Source organism: Phyllostomus discolor, chromosome 7 (genome assembly GCF_004126475.2).
Source record: "Phyllostomus discolor isolate MPI-MPIP mPhyDis1 chromosome 7, mPhyDis1.pri.v3, whole genome shotgun sequence".
In the NCBI taxonomy this organism is placed as follows: domain Eukaryota; kingdom Metazoa; phylum Chordata; class Mammalia; order Chiroptera; family Phyllostomidae; genus Phyllostomus; species Phyllostomus discolor.
This window is the reverse complement of record NC_040909.2, coordinates 16,376,811-16,395,734: the sequence shown is the minus strand read 5'-3', so window position 1 is coordinate 16,395,734 and position 18,924 is coordinate 16,376,811. Positions and strand designations below refer to the sequence as shown.

The 18,924-nt window shown below is 44.0% G+C and overlaps 1 protein-coding gene across 2 annotated transcripts in view; it reads left to right on the top strand.

Moving 5' to 3' along the window:
• The window catches only part of TGFBR2 (transforming growth factor beta receptor 2), an 84,072-nt gene that overhangs the window by 682 nt on the left and 64,466 nt on the right, over window positions 1-18,924 (top strand). The gene's annotated exons all lie outside the window — the stretch shown is intronic.

Genomic DNA, 18,924 nt, shown 5'->3' with positions numbered 1-18,924 from the left:
GGAAAGTTGAAGTTGCAGGGGGCGCGGGGCGCGTTTGGCCCCCTTTGTGCGGGCAGGAAAGGCGTTGTGTGTTGGCTGTGTTCAAGGCGCGCCCCAACCCCCGGAAAGGGAAGTTTGAGAAGTTGGTTATCTGGAGGAGGCAGGGTAACAGCGGCCTGGAGCGGCGGCCGCCAAGGCCGCCGAAGCAGCTGGCACACCTGGGGCCACCGCGGCCCGTGGCGATGCTTCGTGCCCATCCAGGACTTGCGGAGCCACCACCGTAAATGGCCAGTTACTCCCTTCTTAGCTTGGGAGGAGGGCCACACACTCCCCCGGGCTGGCTTCTTGGCTGGGAGTTACTGGGTAGTTCAACTTTGAAGAAGAGAGGCGATTTGCAAAGGAAAGTTATCTGACTCCACCGAAGGCTCGGCCTCGGTGCGTTAGGGAGTGGGGATTGTCAGGTGGAGGCGGAGGATTCTTTACCGAGGGCCTGCTAGGTGCTGGGCGCTGGAGATGTTGCCTGGAGCAAGACAACCCGATCTTCCGGGGGTTGACGGTTCTCTGCAGTTATCTTGGTGGAAACGGAAAGGTTAAGATCGTGATTCTGCTGCCCAAATGATCTCTATCTCTAGAGGTTTTTTGGGGGGGGGGAGGGGGAGAGTGTAGGGGGTGAATGAATGAATTAAGTACTTAACGATGTGTTATGGAAAGTACCGAACCCCTGAGACCTTAAAAACTAGAATCTGTGCAGCTATGAGCCATATAACTGAGTGTCTGCAGCTGTGGTCTAGGCAACTGAGTGTTTGGACCTTTCGCGGCCTTAGTTTTCCTCATCTGTAAAATGCCATAGTTAGATTTGGATAATTTTCCATTCCCTCATCTTTTACACCTTTGTCTCCCCCGTCCCCCTTTGGTGACCTGGAGATGCCCTGTGTGGATCTGGGATGAAATGTAGAGGATTTGTCAGTCCACGCTATCACACTCAAGCATGGGTTTGCTTTACTAAGGGCCTCAGGCAGATTTACCCACGGGTTTGTAGTCTGACAGTGGCCAGAGGGGAGGAGGGCGGGGGATAACGGGAAAGAAGGGGGAAGGATCAAGTCAGGGAACCTGTGTAAAGGACCCAGGGGCCCACCAGGGGTGGGGAGGATTGAATGTGGGAGAGGGTGGGTGGGCAGGGCAGGGGAGAGCAATGGGGGAGAAATGGGGACAACTGTAATTGAACAACTGAAAAATTGAAAAAAAATAAAATGATTTTTTTTAAAAAAGAAAGAAGGAAATATGCACCAGGTTCTAAATGGTACATTCCATTGTATTTGAAGTGGATGGAGAAGTTCATATTGAAGACCACATGGAGATGGGAGTTATTAATGGAACAAGGATTGTTGTAAAAGCTGTAAACAAAAGTCCCCAACACAAATTTGAGTTCTATGGGTAAATGAAATCCCAGTCAGGGTTTTGTTTTTGGATGTTGTCCTACATTGCAGTACCAGAATGTTCAAAATGTTTCACTGTCTCTGATTATACCCCAGACTCTTAAAAACAGAGTTATATTTAGCTAATAAATATTTTAAATGCACCCTTAATTCTCTGTGTATGTGAAAAATCATTAAAATTTTTGTTTCAGATTACGAAAGAAGGAAATTTGTGGGCTCTGATTTTGTTAGGTTTTGTTTACAAGGATAAGATTTATGATTACAAATTCCAGACTCAATAGTTCATGAGTCAGTTTCATTTCATCTATATACACCCTTTTAAACAATTAAAGGCCTAGTGGCTTTTTTATTTGGGCTTTTAAGCAGTTTTACAAAACCCACAGATAGTGTATCTTTATGGAGTTAAAGTTTCAAAATAGTTGGACAAAGATAAATTCAAATTTTGAATTTCTATTTATTTGAAATTAAATTTTCAAAGGTAGTTGAAAGTGGAAAGTAGCTAGAGTGAAGATGAGAAACCTCATTTCATGATTGCGTTTTGATTTTCCATGTAAGTAAATGGTTTCAGGATTTTTCTAATGTAATTAGTAAACTGTCAAAACATTTTGCAAAATATCTTAGTTCGTGGTACGTTAGGAAATAAGATTATTTACAGCCTCCTCTTAGGTCACCAAAAAAATAAAAATAAAATCCATGTTCTGTTTAGCGGGCTGACAAGTGAGCAAAGGCTTTCAGTATATTAATAAACTTCACCAACAAATATACTTCACTTTAGAAAAGTTTTGTTTTTGAATTAGTAGATTCATTTTTCCTAAATGCACAGGAGAAAGTACTCTCCTTGGGGAAAACTACATGTCTGAAATTTCTTCAGATCTGAAAAACGTGACTTTATTTTTCAAATCCCTAACAAGAGAAGCTTGTTGTTGGCTCAATGTTGGTAAAAGTGTCATACAGGTAAACTTCTGTCCTAACATCGCTTTATGATGTGCTTACGTTGTCAGGGTCAGAAATCAGTAGGCCTAGATAGGAACTTTGGTCTATTTGCTTTTGTTCCCAGAAAGCACATTTTCACCTCGAGGCCACTTCCTTTAATAACATCTTATTTTTAAACCGGTTATGATTTATACAAAACACTCATCGTATTTTTTTTGAGATAGCACCCCATGGCGATGAGTCTTCATTATTGTCGGTATAGTCCACAGAACCACCAAATGTTTTTCATTTCAGTTTACCAATCCTCAGTTATCCAGCTAACTTTCAAAAAGTTTATTTTTCACCCTATTTTTCCAATGAAGAATGACACGTCCTGGGTGCCACTGGAAAGCGTGGCCATTACTCATTTTTCTGTCTCATCAGTATTGATAGAGCTTCCTTGTGCCAGGCAGGAGGCGCAGACCTGGAGACACCATCCTGAATCAGTAAGACCGACACGGTCTTTGCCCTCATTGTGTTTAACACACAGGAGCGTGTTAAAGGCCAAGAGAGCATTCCCATTCTAACCCTCTGCCCTTGGAAGCATTACTGACTGAGCACTGGTGGTTTATTTTCTGGACCCCTTTGTCCAAAGTCTACTTTGTGGTTGAATGCTCTAGGGAGAGCATGCATGTTGAATGCTTCCTTCTCAGTCTCTCTGAGTATTTTTTTTTCATTAATCTATTCTTTTCTACAACCGCCTTGGTTTCAGGCCCACAATTGGGTCACCTCAGCTCTCCATTCTGTGCCCAGCATGAGTGACCCATCTGTGCCCATCCAGCCTTTCTCTCGAGGATAGCCTTGGAGATGGAAAAGTGTAGGTTTCAAGCGTTGGAATCAGGCCATCCTGGGCTTCCAAACCCACCTCCCACTCACTGGCTGTGTAGCCTGTTGCAATGATGTGACTTTTCTACCCTCAGTGCCCTCATTTGTAAAGTGGGGTTTATGGTGTTCTGGTGACGATTCTATGAATTACCCTAAAGTGCTTAACATAGCGCCTGCAACGTAGTAAATGCTCAATAAGTACCAGCTTCTATTATTCTTTTTCTTAATGTCTGAATCGGCCTCACATGGTCCTCAGTGACCTGGTTCCTGCTTGATTCTGCAGTGCCACATCCTGCCAAGGTTCACACATTGCCAGCCCACTATTATCATCGCCCTGTGCACTCATGCCATGAGCAGTGCAGGCCCTTGTGCCTTTACTCAGGGTGCCATGTAGAATGCCTGCTACCTGGATACTGTGCACTTGTCTTTAAGACTTCACTCAAGTGTCATCTTTTTAAGAAACTTGCTTTGAAGGCCTTGCGTTGAGCTAATGGCCTCCTGAGGATAGGCCTCTCTTTTAGCTAGTAACAATCGTTAGCAATAGTAAGGCAAAATGTTATCTTTATGTACCTCCCCTTGCCCATTAGGCCTTACATTCTCTCAAAGGCAAGGGGTGTGTCTTATTCATTTCTCTTATCTCCAGGTCTCCCACGGTACCTGGTGCATCCTTTAATATCCAGAAAATGCTGAACTCAGCCTCTCCTTCATCCCCCCCCCCGCCAGATGAAGGGCAGCCGAGTTGAGCATTTTAACAACCAGGCAGTCACTCTTTATTGGGAGTTAGGTCTACAGGGTAAAATCTTACTTTTAGTGAGAAAAATTTTGGCTCTCACGAAATAGGCAATTTGGCTGTTTTGATACTATGTAATTGGTTCTTTTATTCTGATGAGCTCTGGAAAAAAAAGAGTGCTGAAGTCTTAATTTAGTTTTTAAGTTTCTTTTTTTCATCAGGGTTTTCTGCTGGGGCTTGTAAGCGGTAAAGCAGAGCTGGTTGAAGGGCAGTGTAGTCCCATAGCAGCTGCATTCCACCCTGGAGCAGTGTGCACATGAGTTAGCTCTGATGCAAGCCACCGAAGTAGTTTAAAATAGGGCGCCTCGGAGACCTCCTGGCTGCAGGTTGGCATTATTGAGTCCATTTCCACACAGAAGCACAGCTGTATCACCTGGTTGGCTTCAGCCTGCCAGGGGTTAATCCAGCAGGTTGAACTCATGGTTTTCAGTAAAGATGACTTAGCCGATATTCATTAGCCGCCAGAATGCTCACCACTCCTTGGGCTCTCCCTCTTTTACTTGTAATATTTTGCTCCCCGGTTACCTGTTGCTTCTGATGGAGGCAGGAAGGCGGTGACTGTCTCTGTTGGCATGTCAGAAGGGCTTGTAATGCTGAGCCGGCAGATAGGCTCATCTGAGGGAGAAGTGGGAGAAGGGAGAATGAATAGTTGAGTATCTGCTCTGAGCCAGTCACTTGACATTCCTTACCTAGTTTCATCTTCAGAGGACACCTGGAAGATAAGTTTTATTATATTATTTTATAAATTCGGAAGATAGAGTCTGCTCAGGAGTCACTTGGGGTTTGCTTGTGTGTGTGTGTGTGTGTGTGTGTGTGTGTGCCCTGTGCCGGCTCCTTTTTCAGGGCAAATCTGTGTGCGTGTGTGTGTTGGGATGGAAGTGAGGGAGACGGTCAAGGGACATTACATTTGAAAAAGGGGAACCTTCCTCTCCAAGTGTCATCAGTTCGGTGCTCCTGATTTCACGATTTGCTGTGCTCCTGGGGTCTGGCTCCTTTCCTGATTACCTTTGTAGCACAGAAAATCAAGATAGGGTAGAGTCTCTTGGCACAAGGAAACTCTGCTATTCCTAGTGGGATAAAGACATCTTGGTGGTGGGACCCACTGCCGGTGGGTGACCCATGGTCTGGCTGTTTACAACAGTTGAATGTGCACCATTGTCGAAGATGTGTGACTGAACCCCAGATTCCAGGCCCAGAGGACTAGCCCCTGTGTGCCGGCCTCAAACAATTGCTGGGGAGGGCCGTAAGGTCAGAATTTACCCAACATAACAAAGGGGGATGATTTGACTTCTGAAGTCCGGTTAATTTGAGAACTTGTAAGTGGTTAAGATTTTTCTCATCACAAAAGGATCTGGCCTTTTACTTGCCATGATCAGCATGTTAGGTGTTGGCACTCAGTGTGGAACAGCTGCCCCCTTGGATGCAGTCAACTTGGGATTTCTTGCTCAGGCTCTTAAGGGTTCCCTCACACCTGTGTTTTGTTTGCCGGGCTGAAGCTACAGGTCGTTAGAGTGGAGTTAGCTGTAGGGTAAGTGCCCATGACTGATGAGATTGTATGTGGGAAAAGCTGTCTGCTTCCCATAAATATGGTTCTTTTTTCTTATAAGTATTCCTTTTTGATTCCTTTTGCTTTTATATCCTCCTGCCCCAATATTTTTCAGCTCATGGGCAATATAAGGGCCAAAGAGCCTCTTTTCTGAGCCTTAGCAGGTACTTCTTTTATTCTTCTCTGATCACGCCCCTGTCCATGGGGTGAGCAGATTCCAGATCTCTGAGTCCAACTCTGAGCCCTTTTCAGGTCATGTTTCAGGTACCTGGGGACCTCAAATTCGCTATTTGGATGGCCCTGGACCACGTTCTACAACCTACATGGGCCCTTGGTTCCATCTTCCTGAGGGGCTTTATAGCCACTGGTCTGTCTGTGGGTTAAGGGCCAGCTGTGTGTGGTGGGGGGAGGTGTGTGTTAAAACTTGGGTGTCCATGCGCATCTCACAAGGTCCCCCTCTATGTGGGAGGGGACAGGCAGTGGAGAGAGGCAAGCTGATTGTTGCCCAGGCCTCGGACAATGTTTTCCCCAAATACCCAGGGAGTGTTCCAGGGAGGGCCTTTGAAGAGTCTGAGAATTTTAAAGTTGTACTTGCTCTTCCACGATATTGTGAAGTAATATTTGTCAGTCAAGGAAGAAGGATAGAACCTATTTTATTGAAGAGTTTGTTTGCTTCTTCTTCTTTTTTTTTTTTAGCTTTCACTATTTTGACCTTTGGAAGGTGGGCCTCCATTTGTCTGTCCTCTTGCCCTGGGCCTTCCAGTGCAGTGGTGGGTCGGCATCAACAGCATCCTTGTGCAGAGGTGGCGGGGACGAGCTTAGTTGTTCTCGATTGTATCCTGTTTGCCCTGGAGTAGAGCGATTGCTCGTTAATGAAAAAGCTAAGAGTTTGTTTGTAATCATACTGTTGTATTTCCTTTGGGAAACTCAGTTTTTCATAGCTTATATTTTCCTGAAGGAAACTCCAGCTCTATTCATTTGACTCATTCCCTTTGCTATTTCGCTCGTACATAAAAATAAAAAAAATTTTTTTAAAAATGAAAAAGACTTCCCAGTGTCTTGGTTGCATCTCCTTTGTGTATTGAGAACACTAGGGCAAGGTGAAGGTTATCTGGATGTTTTCTTCTACTGTTGTAAATATTTGACTAGTGCGTGCCCTTCTCAATTCCCTTCCAAGAAAACAAGTATATTGGAATAGTGAGAAGTGAAAAGCCCTCCTGACACTAAAATAGGTATAGGGTTGTCAAAACTACGCATGTTAGAGAACTAGGGGTTTGGCAGAGCAAACATGAATGTCTCTGAAGAAGAATATGGGGGCAGGTGCGTATTCTGAGCCTCTGCCACGGCGGCTCCTTATCTAGTTAAGTTGTGAATCATTAGAGAGGGTTCACTGACCGGAGGAGATACACTGCTGCTTTGTGGATGGCTACTGGTCATTAAAACTCTGCAAAGCTTTCCCACACAGAGAAATGGGATTGGCCCCGTCCTCCCTGTGAGAGGTACTCCTATCTTGAGGAAGCTTGACTCAGGAGCCCTCACGGACAGGTTTCCCAACTATGTACGGAGCTAGTGCTGACACCTTGCTACCGCCTGTATCATGGTGAACGCTTTATCTGTATTGTTTAACCTCCAAAGCAACTCTCCGAGGTAGGGTATATAACGCTCATTGTAAGTCCTCTAGAGATTAGGAAGCTTAATGAAGGCCACCTGATTAGCAAATGATGATGCTGGCGCTAGAACCAAGATACTGTAGTGTGGGGACCTAGACCCTAATTGTCTGCTACCCTGAGCCCTGGCCACCTCAGTTGACTTAAGCCACTTCTCTGTTGTGGCATGGGTGTGGGGAGACTCTAGGGCTTAAGGGAAATAGTGAAAATGTCCAATATTTTTCTGCTGCTTCAGCATTTTCAAATATGATTCCATCTCATTTCTTTTGCTGAATAAAATAATGTTTGATTCATACTCAGAGTAGTCAAACATCATGTCTGTCTTGTGACCTCAGTGGGGAAGTGACATATATCATCCAGGTGATCCTGAATCATGGAATAGTTATGCCATCAAGGAGTGAACTTCCCCTTGATATTCTGAGCAAAATGGCCACTGTATTTGGAAGGATTGGGGGAACTCAAGGGTGCAGATGGTGTGCCAAGGCGAATTTACCATGAAGTGAATGGAATTTAACTCAAGGCTTGTCCCTGGCGCAGGCCTGTCTCCTGGCTCCGGGTGGGGCTCTGCTAATGTAGTTAATGCATGTCCACAAGTTAAAGAACATTTAAGAAATCTTACAGTGCCCTGCATATCACAGGTTGATAGAGGCTGCCTCAGATTGAGAAGCAATCCAAACTTTTATATGACCTTACTTATAATGAGTTGTGAAGCTGAAAGAAACTTCTGCAAGTAACTCAGCAACAAATTACAAATTCAGATCAACAGCTCTAGAGGAAAGATTGAGTTTTTTTTCTATTCTCTCTGTAGACATGATTGCAAAGTATCCCTGCAAGTGGTGAGCAAAGACTAGACAACCCAAAAAAGGTGGCAAAAATATTTCAGAGGTGTGTCGGGCAATTAACTAACACAAATGTTTGTTTTCTTTTAAATTTTATATTTGCGTTATTTACAGCGCCCCCTCCCCAAATTTTGTAAGATGCCATTCTAAATTCTCCTTTTCATACCCCAAATTCAATTCTTGATTTTTATATTCTTTTTCTGAAAGAGTGTCCTTGAAATTTAAAAGCCTCCACTTTCACAAGACCTCCCCTATGCCTAACGGTAGGATTTGCTTATTGACTTAGAAAATAAATAACAAATGCTTCCTTCTGCTCCCGCAGTGGTGCACCCAGAGACTGAAGCCTGCACGGTTACATCACCAAAGTGAAAAACTGCCCCCGCCTCAGATGTAGCTAAACCCCTTCATCATTTTCCTAGTTTAGAGGCCCTATGCCAAGTTGAAAAGAAGTTTCAAATATGTAATTATCACAAAACCTTGATCTTGAATGAAAGGTAACCCAGATCTAACTCTTAGTTGGAGATTAAGACTCCCCCTAGGAGACAGCTGGTGAAGACTAAAGCATGTTCGACTGGCAGCCTCCGAGTCTGGTGGCCTGGTGCACTCCTTCGGTCCCACTGGGTCTCATGTTTCTTCTCTGTACAGTGGTAAGAAATGGACTAGATGATATTTTCTGCTTTTTTTTTTCTGTTGAAATGTATCATTCTGTAAGTCAGTTAGGACAGGGAACCTTTGAAGTTGATTTAGAAAACATAAGCCTTCACTGATCGAAATAGATATCAGAAGGTATCTATTAACAGGTCAGAACTGACACATACCCCGAACATTCACTTGGAGTTTGTTGGGGATGGCCACCGTTAGAAAAAGAAAAAGAAACCATCGTTGCTTTGAAAATTCCCTAGTACAGGGCCCGAGCTTACATCGTCGACCAAAGAGCACTTTTCCCACAGCTAACACTCAGTCCTTGCTGAAGAAAAGGCTCACTTGGTTTTGCTGGTAGTCCCATTTCTCCTTGGTTAATTATGGTGTTTTCATTCTCTCCTCCCTCTGAGTTGGTTGACGTGTCTATGAAGATCTTTCTGAAGGCAGAAAAGGATGAAATGCTTTGCTATGTCTAGGAAAAGAAAGCCCTAAAGGAGTTTTTATGTTTGGGGGGCGGAGGGGAAATGAAAGGACACTTGTCTGATTATAATTTGTTGACTGTTGCCTTTCGAAGGTATCTCCACTACTTTTCTTTTTTTTAAAAGATTTTATTTATTTATTGTTAGAGAGGGAAGGGAGGGAGATAGAGAGAGAGCGAGAAAGAGAGAAACATCAATGTGTGGTTGCTGGGGGTTATGGCCTGCAACCCAGGCATGTACTCTGGCTGGGAATCGAACCTGTGATACTTTGGTTCAAAGCATGCGCTCAATCCACTGAGCTACACCAGCCAGGGCTACTTTTCTTAAAATATTCTCAGAAAAGACAGAATTGGCTACAATTTTCAGACTGCTTTTTTAGGCAGGAGAGTACCTGTGAGTCCCATAATTGCATTTCTCTATGAAGTGTTCTATGCTTTTATGTATTGAGTGTTCTGCAGAATCTTCTGACCATTGCTTTGAATGACTATCTTGTTGCTATACATCACGTTTATGTTCTATTCTCTAAAATTCATCATATTGGGCCAAACAAGTGATAACATATGTCCTTAAATATGTGAAAAGGAAAAAAAGAAAAACCCTAAGTAACATTTTGTATTCACTAATCTGGATTCCCTTAAGTTACATTGTTATAAAATAATTTCTAAGAAGCTAACCGCCTCCCCCCACAACACTCTTACCTTTAGAATTTCTGTTATAACTAATCATATAATTCTATTGCCTCTCTTATCACCTACTTATTTATCCTAATGAACAATGGGCCTGCCGCTCCTCACCTCCACCTGGCAGCCCTCCTTGTTCTTTCTCACTCTTTCAGGGCCCTCATTCCTGGTTTAGCATTACCTTTCATGAGTTATAACACGCACTGAGGCCTGGATCTTGAGTGCAAGCATTCTGCTGCCCCAAGCATGCTTTCATATCGTCCTGTGAGGACAGCAACCAAAGCCGTTCTAATACCCTCCTACTGAAGCTGCAGGGGCCAGCAGCATCAGCATCACGGAGAGTTTTTTGGAAATGCAGAACCTAGGGCCCCTCTCCAGACCTACTGTGAGGGAATCTGCATTTTAACAAGATCCCCAGGCGACTCACGTAGGCGTTGACATTTCACGCACGCACTGAAATTTGAGAAGCACTGCCCGCATAGCTTGAAAGCACTTTCCACGGAGGAGTCAAAGGATCTGCACTGATTTCAGTCAATCGGATTGGGCTTGTTTCTGTCACTGAGCAAGGGAAGGATTCAAGGAAGAGTACTAGTTGTATGGGGGTATTTGACCCCTCCTGAGCTCCAAGGCCCTGTTTTACTGGTTGTAACTAGTGCACTAAGGCGAGCAGAAGAGAGAATGTGTTGAGAGGAAGTCAGTGAATGAGTTAGTTTTAACCAGTCTGTTTCCCCAAAGCATCCTCGTGTCTTCTTCCTCCACTGACTGCCCCTCGACCCCCACCAAATGTGGGTCCCAGCTCTCAGCAGAGAACTGTTTCTCTGCTGAACTCAGCATTCATGATGTTTACTCCTTAGGCATCTAATCACAGTCGGCCTTGACAATTGTAGGCCTTACTTAAGAGCAATTATACCTTAACATTTCTTCAAGTATGTAGCATTCTGCTGTGTACAAAGGATGTACCCAATACATTAATGAATGAATGTGAAGTTTTCAGGAAGTAGTTCTACTTCAATATATTTTTTAGATTTTATTTATTTATGTTTAGAGAGAGGGGAAGGGGCCGGGGAAAACAGAGAAACATCAATGTGTGGTTGCCTGTTGAGCGCCCCCTCCTGACGACCTGGACCACAATACAGACATGTGCCCTGACTGGGAATTGTACCAGTAACCCTTTGGTTCACAGGCTGGCACTCAATCCACTGAGCCACACCAGCCATGGCAATATTTTTTTTAATGTTTTCTTCTCTTGTCTTGAAAAATTTATTTGGCTGCTGCTCAGAGAAGACTCACTAAATTTGCCCCGAATCTCTCAACGTTTATTTTAGACAGTTCTGAGAGTACCGCCATCGGCTGTTTCATTGATTGGCTTCTGTAGTTTACTCAACGGTGAGGCAATTTTTGCCCCTCCATTACTTTTGTCTTCAAGTATTATGGCTCCCTGTCAGTCACAACCACCAATTCCCACAACCACTTTCTGATTTTTCCAAATAATTTTCTTTTCTGACCAGTTTTTTTTTTGCTTTTGACATCTTAACTACACTTGAAAAACGAAAAAAGAACAGTAAAAGACTTTCTTTTGCAACCTGTGTCTCATGTTGTTTCCTGTTGCGTCAAATCTCAACTTATTTATCAGAATAATTCTAAAATGTTCATACCCAGAATCTCCTTATGAGACCTTTATTTACAAGAGGATTCTAGTTACATGAAATGCATAGCCCTTTGGTTTCATTTCTGCCCCTACATTATGATACCACAGGGCAAGTCTGAACTCATCTTTGTCAGCTCTAGGAATCTCCTCATTGGTTTCTGCCCATGGACAGCCCTTGCCCCTTATCTTTTCAACACACATAACATTGTCATCAGCTAGGTCTCCTCCTGCCTCCACACGTATCATTTTGAATAGGTGGCCCCTGCTAGAAAACCTTTGGTGGATTCTCTCAGTGGATCCCCTCTGTGGATCCAGGTGATTACATGGCCCTGATGTCCTCTTTGAGGTCAGAGATCACTGTCCCTGGCTCCTAATTCACGCAGCTGGGACCCAGGACTGTCAGATGACCACGTGCATGGATGAGACCAACCCGCTCTCCCATCTCCCATTCTACCCTTGCTCGTGCCTCCTCGGGCCGGGGTTCCACCCCAACCAGGCTCTCTCACATGTCCTTCTAATTTCAAATGTTCTAACTTGTGACTATTCCGCTCCCCCAAAATTTCCCCGTTCTCTTCCTGTACCCTACAATACCTCCTCCTTCTGAAATAATGCCTGGCCAAATGCTACTTTTTCTGTTGCTTTTTCTGTCATTATTCCAACCAGAATTCCCTTTTTCCTCCTCACAGTCCCTCTAACAGGCCTCACTTCTCACTCAGGGGGCCTTAGTCATCGATGTCCCTGTGGCTGAATGTGTACAAGTTTAACTCTTCTCATTAGAATGAAAACTCTTTGAAGGAGAACCTTCTGATTCTTCTCTGGCCCCCAGCATACATTTTTCACTAACAGATTGTTGCTGTTTGTAATTCATAACTTCTAAAAACTAGGGGAAAACTGCTGATAAATCCAAGGTGGGGTGACAGAGCACACACACACACACACACACACACATTTTTTCCCTAGACTGCTTACCTTTTTTACCACCAGATGTGTCATCAATGGCTATGTTATTTATAGGCACCTATAGTATTGTCTGAGGGAACATGGGCTTGTGGGAAACTTCAGATGATCCGATGCGAATAAGTTGCTTTTTACAACAGAGGCTTCCTCCGTCTTCAGCCTTGAGCTCCTGTGCATTTGGGGGAGCTGCAGTCCGTGGGCGTTAAGGGTGGTTGTTTTTCCATCCTTGACAGGCTGCCTTTGATTCATTATCTTGTCGTGTGTGCATTTTTTATAGAAGGCCCAATGTGCGATGACTGGGGAGGCCGGGAGAAGTCATAAAGTAAACCATAGCGTCTGACTCAGGACAGTGTTTACCCCTCCCGCCTCTCCTCTTCATGAATCACAGGGTATCTCCTGTCACGGGGAAGGTTGCCGAAGGGGCAGCTGGATGAAAGGGTCTTGCTTGGTGCGTGGAGAGTGCCTGGAGAGGCCAACACCCTTCTACCTGCCTGCGGACAGACATCCCATAGCGCAAAGGTGACTCCTGGTTGTACTGTTGGGGAGGCTCTGCTAAGAGCACATGCTAAGGAGACTTAAACATGAAGGCTTTCTGTGATGGGTGCTTCCTAGGAATGGGTCTTGAAGGTCCAAGAATAGTCTTAAAGGTCTTCAGCTTCCTCCTCTACCGTCGTCTCTGTCAGCTCCCCAGCGAGCCCCCCTGGATAAGCCTGAAATGAGCCTACAAACTAGCAGTAGTGTGTGTCCTGTGCCCACACAGTCTCTGGACCGGCCTCCCCTCCAGCTGGACCCTCACCCGAGGAGCCCTTCCTCCACGGGAATTCTGCACACACCACTGACTTTGTAACGTTACTAAACGCGGACTAGCGATGCCTTACCAGCTCTATCTGGGGGAGAGAGGAGATAAGATGAGAATTTTATGTCTTCATCTTCTGGGGCACTTACCGGAGATGGTTGAGATAGAGCACTTTTAATTTGGTGTGCCACTGGTAAGCTTTCAGACTGCTGAAAACAAGTATCTTTTAAGATTTTGATGATGATGTTGGTGGGGATGTTGGTGGGGATGTTTGCGGCAATGATGTCATCACTTATATTTACTCGGTGCTAGGCCAAGCATTCTGTCACACTCAGAGGGTTTTCCTGTTACCCGTGTGCTGATGAGATGCTTATGCTGTCTTCAGAGCACAAGAGAGCACTGCTAGTGTCTTAACAGTTCAGCGTTTAGTTCTTGAATAGCTGCTGGAGATCCAGTTTCTCCTCTTCCAAGCCTATTGGCTTTGCTACTCTTCAAGGTTTAACTTTTCCTTCTCCATACAAGCAACTGACTAAATGTTAGATGTCTGCGTTGCCTGTGTTCTGCTGATCAAAACAATTTTGTTCTTCTCTATAATCTTTATTCAAACATTCATCTTTAAGTGACGGGAAAGGAGGCCCACACAATACTTGACCTCTGATACAATGCACTGTTTTGATTATGATCAGTATGTTAATAAAATTTGTGTTCAAGACGCTCTTCTGAGAGCTGTTGAACATCTTGGGGAAGCCTAATGGATTCCGTGTTGCTTCTCTTAAATGACCTTCCCATGTTACCCAAGATGATCACGGAGACAGACTTGGCTCCTATCCTCTAAATTGATGTGCCTTGAATTTTTCAGAAGAGGAGGGGGCAGAGCAGATAGTTGATGACTGTGCTGGTTGTCGGCAGCCACTGGTGTGCCCTGTGTCAGCAGTGACCCGGGCTCAGTAGGTAGAGGGTCTGCATTTTAGTGAACATTTCTGCCCACAGCCCTCTCGGGTGCATATATCTCTTGGGAGCATATAAAATGTCTTCTCTTGTTGAAATAGCTGTCAAATAAATATTAAAAGCACAGTAAACATTGTAAAAATAGTCATTTGCCTACTTGTCCAGGCAGATGAAAACTAGTGTCAGGAAAATGGAAAAGAGAAGTGGTTTGAATAACTTGACTAGCATTGAGATATATGGGGGACAGCGCACCAGTGTGCTGGAAGTGTGCTCTGGCACCGCTTGCTGACCATGCGTGGTGATAATAATTGTTTAATAATCCCTTAGGTTGATAGAATGCTTTATTTATAAAACAGTTTCCCTCCCAAGCCATATCTAATTTTGGCCACAATCCTCTGAGAAGGGTATAATTGTCCTGCTTTACAGATAACATGGAAATGGAGACCTAGAAAGACCATAACCATCTGAGGCATTTGTAAAGGATCATAAATTTATCTTTTGATCATTTTACCATTTTTAATCATTGCATTGCCCTCACTGCTTCATTTCTGAGTAAACCTATAAGATAAAAAATACTATGGTCTCATCGTGTTTTTGTATGTTCATAGCTGAATTTTCGAAGAAGAGGTTGGAAGGGTTGGCATCCCAAGCCTTGCTCTTTGCCTTGAAAATGAGAAGTCACATTGAGGACTGGAGAATTTCTGCTTTTAAGATCCACTCCTTTTGTGGGTTTTGTCCGCCAGTCTTCCTGGAGTTCAAGCTCTGTTATGAGTCACTATCCCCTCTTTTTCTTGTGGGGACATCTCTTTTAAGTGCAGTGTGGTCTGTCTTCTTGAGGGTTAAGTCACCATGGTCAGTAGAAAAATATTGCCATTTATAAAAGGCTGTGGAAGTTGCTACAGTCCTGGAGTTTTGCTCTTCCCCAGAGCTTCAAAGTGCTTAACATCGTCTGTGATATGAGTGTCTGTACGTACATAAGAAACACACTTTTTCATCATCCCGGCATAGAAGTCAAGTACTGTCTTGGGCTTCCTCTCATAGAACTTCTTGAAGATGGGTATCTGGATAAAGCTATAGAGAAGAACACAACTGCTTTGACTGGTGTAACATGAAGAACATAGACATCAAATATTCCGTCAAGTTGCTTTTATACAAACGAAGTTATGCCTTGAGGACCTGCAAAGCCTGCTTGTCGACAAGGACGATGACGTTTTCAAAAGACAGGGCAGAGAATGATCTCAATGAGCAGAGACCGTGTTCAGTTTGTCAGCATGCAAAGCTAATTTGTATTCTTGCTTTCCTGCAGTTTGCTCAACATGAAAGTTACTGCCCCCACAACATAAAATGATAAGTTGAGTCATGATGTTGTTTTACTTAATTTGGGTTAAGGAAGCACATCAGATCACCTCCCACACTAGAATATGGGCTTCTTCCTCTTTTTTTTCCCCATCAGTATTCACCAGGATAATTTTTCCAATGGACTTGGAATTGCCAATCATCCGATTCTTCTTCCTCAGTGAAGAAAATTTCCTAGAAGAAATGAGCTTCATTAAATAATGACTAGGTTCATGAGTTTGTAATTGGAGAGATTTTCTTAAAACTACAATGGGTTTTAATGTTACCTCCTTAGGTACTTTAAAAAAAAAGATTCCTTAGTATATCTTCTGAAATAATACCTTTTATATATAATCCTTTAAAAATTATAATTTTTACATACTGAGTCCTGTGAAGGCCAATGTTATTATACCAAGAGAAATACTCAAATTTCACACATTTCAAGAATAGTTCCTCAGATCTGGTATGTAGATTGTGCTGAGTACATATCTGTATGGTAGAATAAAAGAGAAAAACACCCCACATTGGGAACACAAACTAAATTACAACAGTATATTGACTTAGATGTTAGCTTGTGTGTGTTTTACCTTTTCAGTTTTGACAGTTTCCTGAAGGACAAGTTTGTCCACAACTGTTAACTCTGCTTGAAGACACTGTTTATTTACCTTTTAAACTTTTTTCGCCAGATTATGGAGAGGGAGATACATTTTCTCACGTTGGTCTGATTGAATTCACCATTCATTTGGCCTCTCGGGGTCAAAGCACGTCAGTGTTCAGCTTTCTCAGGAAACTTGCTCCCTGGATGTTTCCAAAAGATCCTCCGTTAAGCTTATTTCTCCCTGGTGAGTGGGAAAGGATTTTTATCCTTTAAAAACACAGGAACGTGTAAAATCCATACTTAAAAATTAATCTAAAGATGATCTTCCAGGAAGAATGTGTACAATAGCAACCGAATGCCCTGGGGCCGATTACGTTTCTGCTCCCTGCTTCATCCCAAAACATTATTGGAGTCTGAGTCACGTAACCAAGTTGTTCGGGCTGGGCTTGACTCGACCTGCACGCACGTCTATTAAGATTCTGTGACAATGCTGTTTGTGACTTGCCTTAGCAGCTGGGCAAACTGAGACCCACTGCTCGTGGGCCTGGGCACCTCTATCCAGTGCTCTCCTGGCCCGTACCTAACCCCTAAGTCTGTTCCTGTTGAGTTCTTCACTCCGTATAAGTCTTTTGCTCAACTTTTTTTTTCAACTCTTAGCTGCACGTTAGAATCATCTAGAGGGCTTGTGAAACAGCCTGAGTGCCCGAGCCCAACCCCTGGAAGCTCTGATTTATTTCCTGCTGTTAGGGCCTTGACGTCGGTACAGTTTTAAAAAGATCCCCGTGTCTTTCTGATGTGGATCCCAGGTTGCGAAACACTGAGGTAGCCTATCCCAGATAGTTTAGAAATGGGGCCTTTGACTAGAGAGGTCAAGGTCCTTGCTTGATATTCCCCAGCAAGGAAGTACCATTTATTGGGTTCAAAACCTCCCATCTTCTCTGACTGTTTTACCAAGTCCAGCATAACCAACATGAGGCAGGTTTCGGAGTAGAGCAATGGGAGTATGAGAAAATCCCTTTACTTCTAGAAACGCACCTGCAGAGCTGGGTAAATAGAAGCCCATCTAAAAGGCTACTTCACAATGAGGGGGATTAAAAATCAAGGCCAGGGTAGGCAGAGACCTGTGGGGTGGGGTGGCTGTCCGCGGTAAGGATGACTTGGGTCTGGAAGGTTGGCTGTGACTCAATGGCACTATTGTCTGCTCGTTAGCCTTGGAGTTATACTTCTCCACCTGCTTCAAGGAAACAGAAGGGAAGCTGGGAGGCTGCCTGCTGGCATCGTGTCCACTGACCACACGGAAGCAGTGCTCCAGCTCTCCCGAGCCAGACCCAACACGGGCAATCAGCTCGCTAACAGCCTTGGGCCTCTTCTCATGGGTAGTGCCAGGCACCAGGGGGCCTGGGAGAAGCCATTCTCCAAGTCCCTTCTGGTCACACGAAACCTCATAGTTGCTAGTAGAGGTACCGGACTGTTACTGGACCCTGGGCAGGCCACCTTCGCGATCATCCCTTGGCAATTGTGCACTGGTTGATCTTGTGGGGAGGTGGAAATGCTGGCAGTAGGACAGGCGGTTAACTGATCAAAGAGTTATGGATAGGTGCTCAGCAGAAAGGTAATCAGGTAATGGAGGCCTTAAACGCCAGCCCGTGTAGTTTAGGCTTACATTTCTGAGTCACTGTCAAATTGTAAGTCGAAGAATGACACATAATTGCAAGGCCAGAAGTTTGTGATGATGTGAACATAGCACGTCTCGTTCTTCCTCCCCCATAATGCCTTGTGGTTAGCAAAAGGCAGAAAGCCTGTCACGACCTCCCTTATGCACCAAGTGAGCACACTGGGGCTCGATTCCATCATCAGCACTTCGTGATTTTTTGAAAACAATAGTTCCTTACCCTGGTCAGGTGGCTCAGTAGGTTAGAGTGTCATCCCAATACACCAAGGTTTTGGATTCAATCCCCAGTGAGAGCACATAAAAAAATTTAACCAATGAATGCATGATGCTCCTCTCTCTCCCTTTCTTTCTCTCTCTAAAATCAATGTCAAAAAACCTATTACAACAATAAAAAGGGGGCAAGGGCAGATTTAAAAATAAAACAAAACAGTCATTCCTTCTTTGCACTTGGAAAGGTATATGGGAAAGCTCGTAGGAGTCCCAGAGCTTTCTTTTTTTTTTTTTTTAAGATTTTATTTATTTATTTTTAGAGAGGGAAGGGAGGGAGAAAGAGAGAGAGAGAGAAACATCAATGTGTGGTTGCTGGGGGTCATGGCCTGCAACCCAGGCATGTGCCCTGACTGGGAATTGAACTTGGGACACTTTGGTTCACAGCCCGTGCTCAATCCACTGAGCTACGCCAGCCAGGGTCCAGAGCTTTCTTTAGGTGCTGTCTAGACCTCAGTCCAAGCAAAGTACCCTGCTGAATCCTCTGGAATAAAATGTGCAAAAAAAAAAAAAAAAAAAGCAAAGAAAGATACAGCTTCACGAATTCCAGAGAGCACCTTCTTTTGCCTGGGCTTCACTCATAGACATTTTCCTGATATGCTTGTACCTCAATTATCTCGAACATATGATTCAGATACTTTTGGAACTCTGAAGCACTTAAGAGTTTCATTTGGGGAGAACCTCCGTAGAATATTTTTCCATATCTAAAGGCATTTTAATGGGCTTAGGACTGGGAGGTCGGGTTAATTAGACAATGTATGTAAACCACTGCAAGGAAGTCATCAGGGTGGAGAAGGTTGCCAAGAGCCCAGAAACTTTTAGTATTTAGGGCCCTTTTTACTTCATAA